The following is an 8,786-nucleotide window of genomic DNA, read 5'->3' as shown; positions in this document are numbered from 1 at the left end:
TGCTGAAATTTTAAACAAATTCTAATTAGTTAAATTGCAACTTAATCCAAAATCAAGTTTTAGCAAAAGATAATAATGTACCGGTAACCATTATTTATTTGTTGCGATACTATAGTGAGTCAGAATAAGTTCTACTGAGGGGTAGCCAAATATTTCTTCACTAAAGCAAAAAAAATTTGACCAAACACTATCTCCAGAATAACTCTTATTCCTATAGTCGTTTAGTTACCGCTTTCGGTCATAAATTACTAACACTTCAGTAATTCTGTAAGTGTAACACTTCGTTTTCAAACCTCAGAGGTTGGCTCCAACGATGCTACCGAAATGGAGAATCAAAGTTGAAAATAGACCTAAGAAATCCTATCCATTTCTGGAGTTTGGGTTGTTTCGAATCCTATGTTACAACCCTCCAAGGGGATAGCCATCATTAAACGACTAGCAAGGGCCGCCTAAAGCAAACCAGCAAGCGCAACATAAGAATCTCATGGTTCAAACTAACGGAAGAGACTACAGGACACGTTGACACGTATCCTTCACCCACTTACTATAAACTACTTCCCCATTCACCTTGCCCTTGACTCATACAAACACTTTCCAAATAGAGGTCACTCCTAGGGTGACAAAAAGCGTCATATGAATCTCACGGTGTAAACATTTTAGGGATGTGAAAGTAGAAATCAATATATCATATATTTGATTTTTATATGAATGAACCTCCCTTATTCACCTAAATCTTGATTTATACAAATACTTTCCAAATGGAGGTCAGTCCCAGGATGACACGAAGTTCCGCATAAATCTCAATTGTGAACTCTAAGGGATGTGAGGGCTTAAAAATAACCTATTGTATATGTTATTAATCTCCCATTGATGTGTTCGAATAACTTTATCATATAAGTTATTAAACTTCCAGTGAAGTGTTCTATTATTTGTTTGGGTATATATACTTAGTTTATTTCGGCTAATTAGAAAAACCCTAAATCTATGTGGTTTATCCAAGTATAACATTTATAAAAGGATTTTAACCTACGATGTCTTAGGTGATAAACCATTTTATTACCTAACACCGCTCACGTATTACTCATAAAACAGGTTAACGACGCTCAATTATTCGGCCATAGTCCCCATGTAGGAGGTGTTTCGTAGACCGTCAACTTAAGTACCTTCCGCCTTAGACATGATTATATATCGGTTGAGTTTGTAATCAAATTTTACAAGATGTCGACCTATTTTAACTATTAAAACAGGTGGTTAACCTACGTGAGCATACAACTTATATTTGTTATGGATTTTAAACATCTAACCCAATTTTATTATAACTTACAAAATTTTAGACATGCTAAGCATCCACAACATACATCAAAGGCATTCAATATTTAATATAACATTTATATTAAAACATTTGAAACCCTATACATGCATACTATATATTATAACATTTTATAACATACTTTCAATGCATGTAACATGTTTCCTATGATGGGATTTTAAATCTACATGACATACTTTATGCACATACAAGATTTATTTAATTATAACACACATCACATGCATAAATAATTAAATATAGACTAATATGGTTTTAGTTTTGGCATTAGCAAGCAAACAAAAGTCTAATTATTACAAAAACAGCAAAAACCGGCTTTAAAAGGGTTATGGATCGCTCGAACCGCCTTGCACCAGACCCAAACCTATCTAACCAAACCTCCAATGCTCAAATTGGGCAAAATGGGGAAAAAACCATCGAGTACCATCAAGCATCGAGTATGCCATCAAACATTGAGTATTTCAGTAAATACCATCGAGTGGTTGATCAAGTACTATCGAGTATGGCATCATGCATCGAGTATTTCATAAAATATCATCGAGTAAATGCATCGAGTACCATCGAGTATAGTATCGTGCATCGAATATTTCATAAAATATTATCGAGTAAACGCATCGAGTACCATTGAGTATGGAAACGTGCATGGAGTATTTCCTAAAATATCATCGTGAATGCCATCGAGTATTCCATCGAGCATCGAGTTTGTGGCAGTGATTTGAAATTCCAATTCCTGCTACTCGACCCTCTTCACTTCTTTCTTCAATTACATCCTAATTGCAACTTTAATGACTCCAAATAAATTACAGACACTTACACATATATTAAGGCCCATCAGTCAAGAGCCAATTACAAAAGTTACAACATAATAGAAAAATTCAAATGCCAAAACATAGAGAAACCATATCAGTTCACTATTTTCAAATAATTTATGAAAAACACCCACCAAACTCAAATTAACAATAATTGAGTGATTAAATCACGCTCAGATACCAATTGTTGGGATATACTAGCATGCAACGAAAGTAAAAAGAATCAATTAGCAGTCTAATTACATTTACTTTGAGTTCTAAAAGCATGCTTTCACAGAAAATCAGAAGAGAGTTTCTTATGAACATACCTTTGATGAATTCTCCCAAATCCAAGTTGCTCTTCACGTGATTTCAACTCCAGTTCTCCAGTGAACTACCAAGAGATCTTCTCTACTATTCTCAGCCTTGAATTTGAGTGTTGGAACTCCAATTAGAGTGAATTTGTGAAGGGCGTTTGTGTGGGTTTTAGTGAAGATGAATTTTTGCAGTAGTCTTCTCAAGAACTCAGAAAATTCTCTCTTCCAATCTCCAATTTTAGAGCTTTTATTCACAAATTACATGCAAGAACTAAAACTCAGCTCAATGCCAACAGCAACTTCATGAAGAAGTGGGATTTGTGTGTAAATTTGGGAGGAACACCTCCCACTTGGTGTAAATGTGGGAAAAACTCACTCAAACCAAGTTTTCATATTTTTGTATTTTCAATTTCAAATTTTAGTTAATACCAAAATTAACTAAAATTTAATTTAATTAATTCATAATTAATTAAATCTAAAACATCAAAATTCAATTTCTTAAATTGAATTGAAATTGAAAATTAATTTGACATTTAATTAATTAAACATATTTAATTAATTAAATAATTTAATATCAAATATTAAATTAATCACACACCCAAATTTAATCATGAATCTTATTCATGTAATTAATATTTAGATCATTATTTAAATATTATAAACTCTCCTATTTCATTTAATTTCAATAAATTAAACGTTAATTATATAAAATATAATTATTCAAACTCTAATCTGAATTTTGAACTATTCAAATTCTAATTCTAATTTCAATTTGAACAATTCAAATTAATATCATTCCAAATTCACTCAATTTATTAATTCAAGGTGTTCATGTTTTACGAGCTAGTGAGGGACCTTATGGACCTACAAATCATGAGCTCCAACGATTTAAGATTAATTGGCTAAAACTTTTGAGACAAAATTAATCAGTATTCGTTAACTATTAAGTCACACCACTATAGTTCGATAGTTGCACTCTCCTCACTGTAGATATATTTGTGTTCACTTGATTTAACCATAATCAGTAAGTCGACCCTTTACAGGTTGTTCATAATACCGATTGGGTTAATATGCTATTTTACCCCCGATATTACATCTTGCTCCTTAAGTTCCACTGATCCTCTAATGAACAATTGGTTAGTGATCTAATCACTAAACCGGATCCCTCTCGAGCCAATAAGAGTGTGGGGTCACTTGTTCAAGATCCGGATTCAGTACTTAAAAGAACAACCTTTCTTCTATCCCTAAATTGGTAGGCGTGAATTCATATTGCACCCTATGTCCCTAACTATCTACCCGGTCTTACCCCTGAAATGGGAGGCTTATTGAGCCGGTGTTGTTGAGCCAACCCTCACCTATGCAAATCTAAGGATAATCCTGAATAAAAAGGAGTTCATAGTTAACTTAGGATTAAGATTGAGTTACCTATGTCATCTAAGTGAAATAGTCAGTCTTAAACAGTAAACAGTGTTATAAAGTAAGAGTTACTTATTTCTTGGTCCGATCTTACGCAAACTCATTGCATAGAACGCCCCCACTCCTCATGTCAATACATGAACGAATCAGGATCACTTTGTTTGTAGCACCTTTAAAACAACCTATAACAACTACAGAGTGGGCCGCATCCGATAGTGTTACCAGAATAAGGCACCTAACCTTATTCGTATACTATAGATTATTTTGACTATTTACTCAAATCTGATCCACTTTTATGTCTCCACATAAAGTTCAAGTATTCATATAATAGCAATGGATCTTAGTTTATTGGATTTAGATTGTATAAGTGCAATTTATAGATTCAATAACAAATTTATTGAAGAAATGTTAAATAACATTTTTATTGATAATATAATATGTTTAACTTTATAAACTGCGAGTTTTAGAACATACAACCCAACAACTCAAATCCTCGTGCCAGTTGAGGTCCATCAAATGCCTAAGCTTACACAGTCCATGCTTACATTGGAGAACCATTCAGATCCTTCCATCAGTGAAGATGATGTTTATTCCATGCCATATTCAAAACAAGTAAGTAGGGATAAGTATGAGCCCGCACCATACCTTAAGGAATCTCAGGTAAAACAGTTAGAGGCTTCCAAGCCTAGAACCTACTTTGCTCTAGAATTTCTTGCATCTTCAATTATTGCTTGTATTTTCCTTATGAGTCTAAGTTTTTTGTTGAATCATATCTTTCTTTCGAATCTTTTACGTCATTTGAGTCTTTTGATTCTTTTTTTTTTCTCTTTTTTACCAAATATTAGAAAATCCAAATTCGACCTGTTTAGTTCTCGAAAGAGGATGAGTTCTCTTATAGTCCTTCCCAGCTATATAGATTCATCCAAGAAAGGACAGGAGAAATATGAGAATTTTTATGTACCTTGAAAGGTATAAAAGACTGGTTGCGTCGAGCAATCGATGTTAAAAAATTTCCCTTCCTAGAGGTAGTCAGGCATAAAAAATAAAACACGGTTTCTTTTAGTTTTAATTTTCATTTTTTTTAGAATTAGTTTTAGTTGTAGATTAGAATTTTACATCTTTGTACTTAATAAGTTAGGATAGTCGTTGTTTCTTTTTTTTTTTTTTTAAATGGCACAACGTCACAATGTTGTGTAACTAACGTCGCGACGTTGCGAGGTAGAAACCCGATTTCAAACCATTTTATTTTTTTACCATTCGGGTTAGGTAGAACTAACGTCACCTACATCATCCTATTGAAATAGGAACCTAACTAGTTAACGATGTTACATTTAGTAGTTACTATTTCATGGTTCGGTCTTATGCAAACTCATTGCATAGGATACCCCCAATCTCATGTCAACTACATGAACACGTTGGATCATTGTATTTGGATTGAATACAATGTGGGTCGTATCCATATTGTTACTAGGATAAGGTACCCAACCTTATCTTTATACCATAGACCCTTAAGGTTGTATCTTGGATATTGATCCCTATATGTCTCCACATACAGCTCAAGACTCATAAGGCAGCCTTGGATGTTAGTTTATTCGATTTAGGGTTATTAAGACAAAATAGACAAACAACACAAACAATACATTTATTGAATTAATATCTATAACTTTTTATTAATGATGGAAAATTAATAACATCTACTATCTATGAGTTTTAGGGCATAAAACCCAACATTACAAAAGCTCTCATGGCTAAAGTCTTTTAAGGTCACCAAGAGTGTATGAGTCCAAAAAACATGTATCATATAGTCTAGAGCAACTGGGAGATTTTACTGGGCGCGTAGTATATGCCCTAGTTTATTGTTTTGTGTACTGTACTAGTTTCTGTACATCCCACTAGTTTTAGGACAAGTGAGAGATTGTTGAGATTAATGCCCTAAATCTCGTGGTTTCGCAGTTATTAAATCAGTTGTACAAACATATTATTTATTTAATAAAATAAGTATTATTTTATTTGACATTTAGTTGCATTAATGATAGAGTAAACTAACGTGCAGCGGAAAAAATCAGAATTAGTATGCACTCTAATTAGTCTTAATTTGACTTTAAAACCATGCATTGAAACAAAATTTCAAAGAAAGGGTTTCAAGAACTACAACCTTTGATGATGCTCTTCGATTTCAGCTTCCCTCCACGAATTAGATCTTCAAATCAACAAAAAACTACCATAGAAACCTTCTATACTATTCTCTATCTTGGACTGAGAGGTGGAATCTCTGAATTTGATCTAGATTTGAATGAAAGTGAAGAGGGTTTGAACGGTTTCTGGTACAGTAGAAATTTCAGCATAAAATCTGATTGCATCTTTTCTTAATTGAAGTTCAAGCCCTCAATTTATACAAGTAGACCATGTAAATTTGAATAAAAGGCGGATGCCACTTCAATTTCCATGTCATGAGGCGTTTACTTGAGTGGGAAAATCCAAGATTGGATTTTTCCATTTTCAATTTTTAAAATCAATTTAATTACGCAATTTGATTGATTAATTTTAAATTAAAACTAATTTTCCAAAAAATAATTTTTAATTTAGTTTTTACAATTTTGAATTAAAAAAAAAACAAAATTCTAATTAATCAAATTACCAATTTTGAATAAATTTCAAAATTGAATAATTAATTAAACTAATTTAATTAATTTAATTAAATATCAAATATCAAATATTATATTTCACCTCATCAAATATTTAAATCATTATTTAAATATTTTTTAATTTTTCCATTTTGTTTAATTTCAACAAAATTAAACGGTTCAATTGTATCAAATACAATTAATGGAAATCCTAATTGAATTCGAACACTTCAAATTCAAAACCCTAATTTCAAATTTCAGCATTTCACTAATCCAAGATAATTTTACGAGCTAGTAGAGAGACATTATGGACCTACAGATCATGAGCTTCAACGATTTGAGATTAATTGGCTAAACTCTTTAGACCGAATTAATCATATTCGTTAACTACCGAGACACACCACTATCGTTCGATAGTTGCACTCTCCTCACTGTAGATATATTTATGTCCATTTTAACCATAATCAATAAGTCGATCCTTCACATATCATCCATATTTGTTTTACCCCCGTAAATACAGCTTACTCCCGTAAATACATCTTACTCCTTTAAACTCCCATTGATGCTCTATTGAACAATTTAGTCTATAGTCTAACTAATAAACCATGACCCTCTCTATCATGAGAGGGCAAAGCCCTGTTGTTCAAGACTAGGAATCAGTACTTAAGAGAACAACCTATCTGCTAACCCTAAGTCAGGTAGGAGTGTGTTTCATCTTGCATAATTATGTCCCTAGCTTTTTATCCGATATTATCCCTAAAATGGGAGCTTATTGAGCAATCTTGTTGGACTACTCTCACCTATGCAGATCAAAGGATAATCCTGAATAAACAAGAGTTCATAGTTAGCTCAAGATTAAAATCGAGTTACCCTAGCTCATTGAATTTGAAATAGGCAGTTTTAACAATAAACAGTTATAAAGAAAAGTGACTACTTTGAGGTCCGGTCTTATACAAACTCATTGCATAAGATGCCCCCACTCACATGTCTCTACATGAATGATTTTGGGATCACACCATTTGTATCAGTATACAAAATGGGTCGCATCCAATAGTATCACCAGGATGAGATACCCAATCTCATGCATATAATTATAGACCATTTTGACTATATACTAAATCTTGATCCACTTTTATATTACCATATAAAGTTAAAGTATTCATATTATAGTCATGGATTCGTTTATTGGATTTTTATAACAAAATGCAATATCAATAGTGAATAAAATACTAAATAATACTTTTATTGATAAATAGAATATGTTAACAATATTTACGAATTGCAAGTTTCAGGACATTCCCAACAATCTCTCACTTGAACTAAAACTCCAGTGAGACAAACATACAATTATAATGTTTTACTATGTCGAGAAAAAAAAGAAGAGAGAAAATACAATAAACTATGGCTTCCATATACCTTTGACAATTAACCCAAAACCAATAAACTAAGAACCAAGTTTATTTGATGAATCTTAAACATGTATGTAGAGACACATAGGTGGATCGTGTTTAAGTAATAACCTAAATGGTTTGTAGTAGATGGATAAGGCTAGGTACCTTATCCTAGTGACCTTACTGATACGACCCGTTTTGTAATTGTTACAATTGTTGTAGAGTGTTACAAATGATTTGATCCTAATCATTCATGTGGACGTTGGATTTTATGTCCTAAAACTCGTAGATAGTGAATGTAATTAAATGACCGTCATTAATGTTTTTCTCAATAAGTGTTATGGATATATCCGCGAAAACAATAACATATCTATAGTGAGAAGAGTGCATTTGTGTGTCTTTAGTGGAGTGTACCCATAGTTAACGAATATTGATTAATTTGGTTAATGAGTTTAGCCAATTAATCTCACATTGTTGGAGCTTCTGATCTGCAGGTCCATTAGGCCACCTTCTTAGCTTGTAAAGGTTATTGAGGTAATTTGTCATTAAATTGAATTTGAAATATTCAAATTCATAATTGAGAATTTTTTAATATATGTTGATACATTTAATATAAATTTTAATTTTAGACTTTATTATTAATTTTGTATATGATTCAAAATTAATAAATGAGAGAACGAAATATTTGAAAGGAGTTCAAATATTAATTTAATATGAATAAGATTCATATGAAAACTATAGGTTAAAAATAATGTGCATTGGATGCATATTAAAATTATAGGTTAAATGAGCGAAATATATTTGAATATGATTCAAATGAGAAATTTAAATTAAATATGTGATATTTAATTGGATGATTAATTAATTGGAGAATTAATTAACTATTTGATTTAATTGAATTTTGAATTTAATTAAATCGATTA

The sequence above is a fragment of the Benincasa hispida genome, chromosome 11, assembly GCF_027475165.1.
Source record: "Benincasa hispida cultivar pf3 chromosome 11, pf3_genome.v1.1, whole genome shotgun sequence".
In the NCBI taxonomy this organism is placed as follows: Eukaryota; Viridiplantae; Streptophyta; class Magnoliopsida; order Cucurbitales; family Cucurbitaceae; genus Benincasa; species Benincasa hispida.
Note: the sequence above shows the minus strand (reverse complement) of the source record.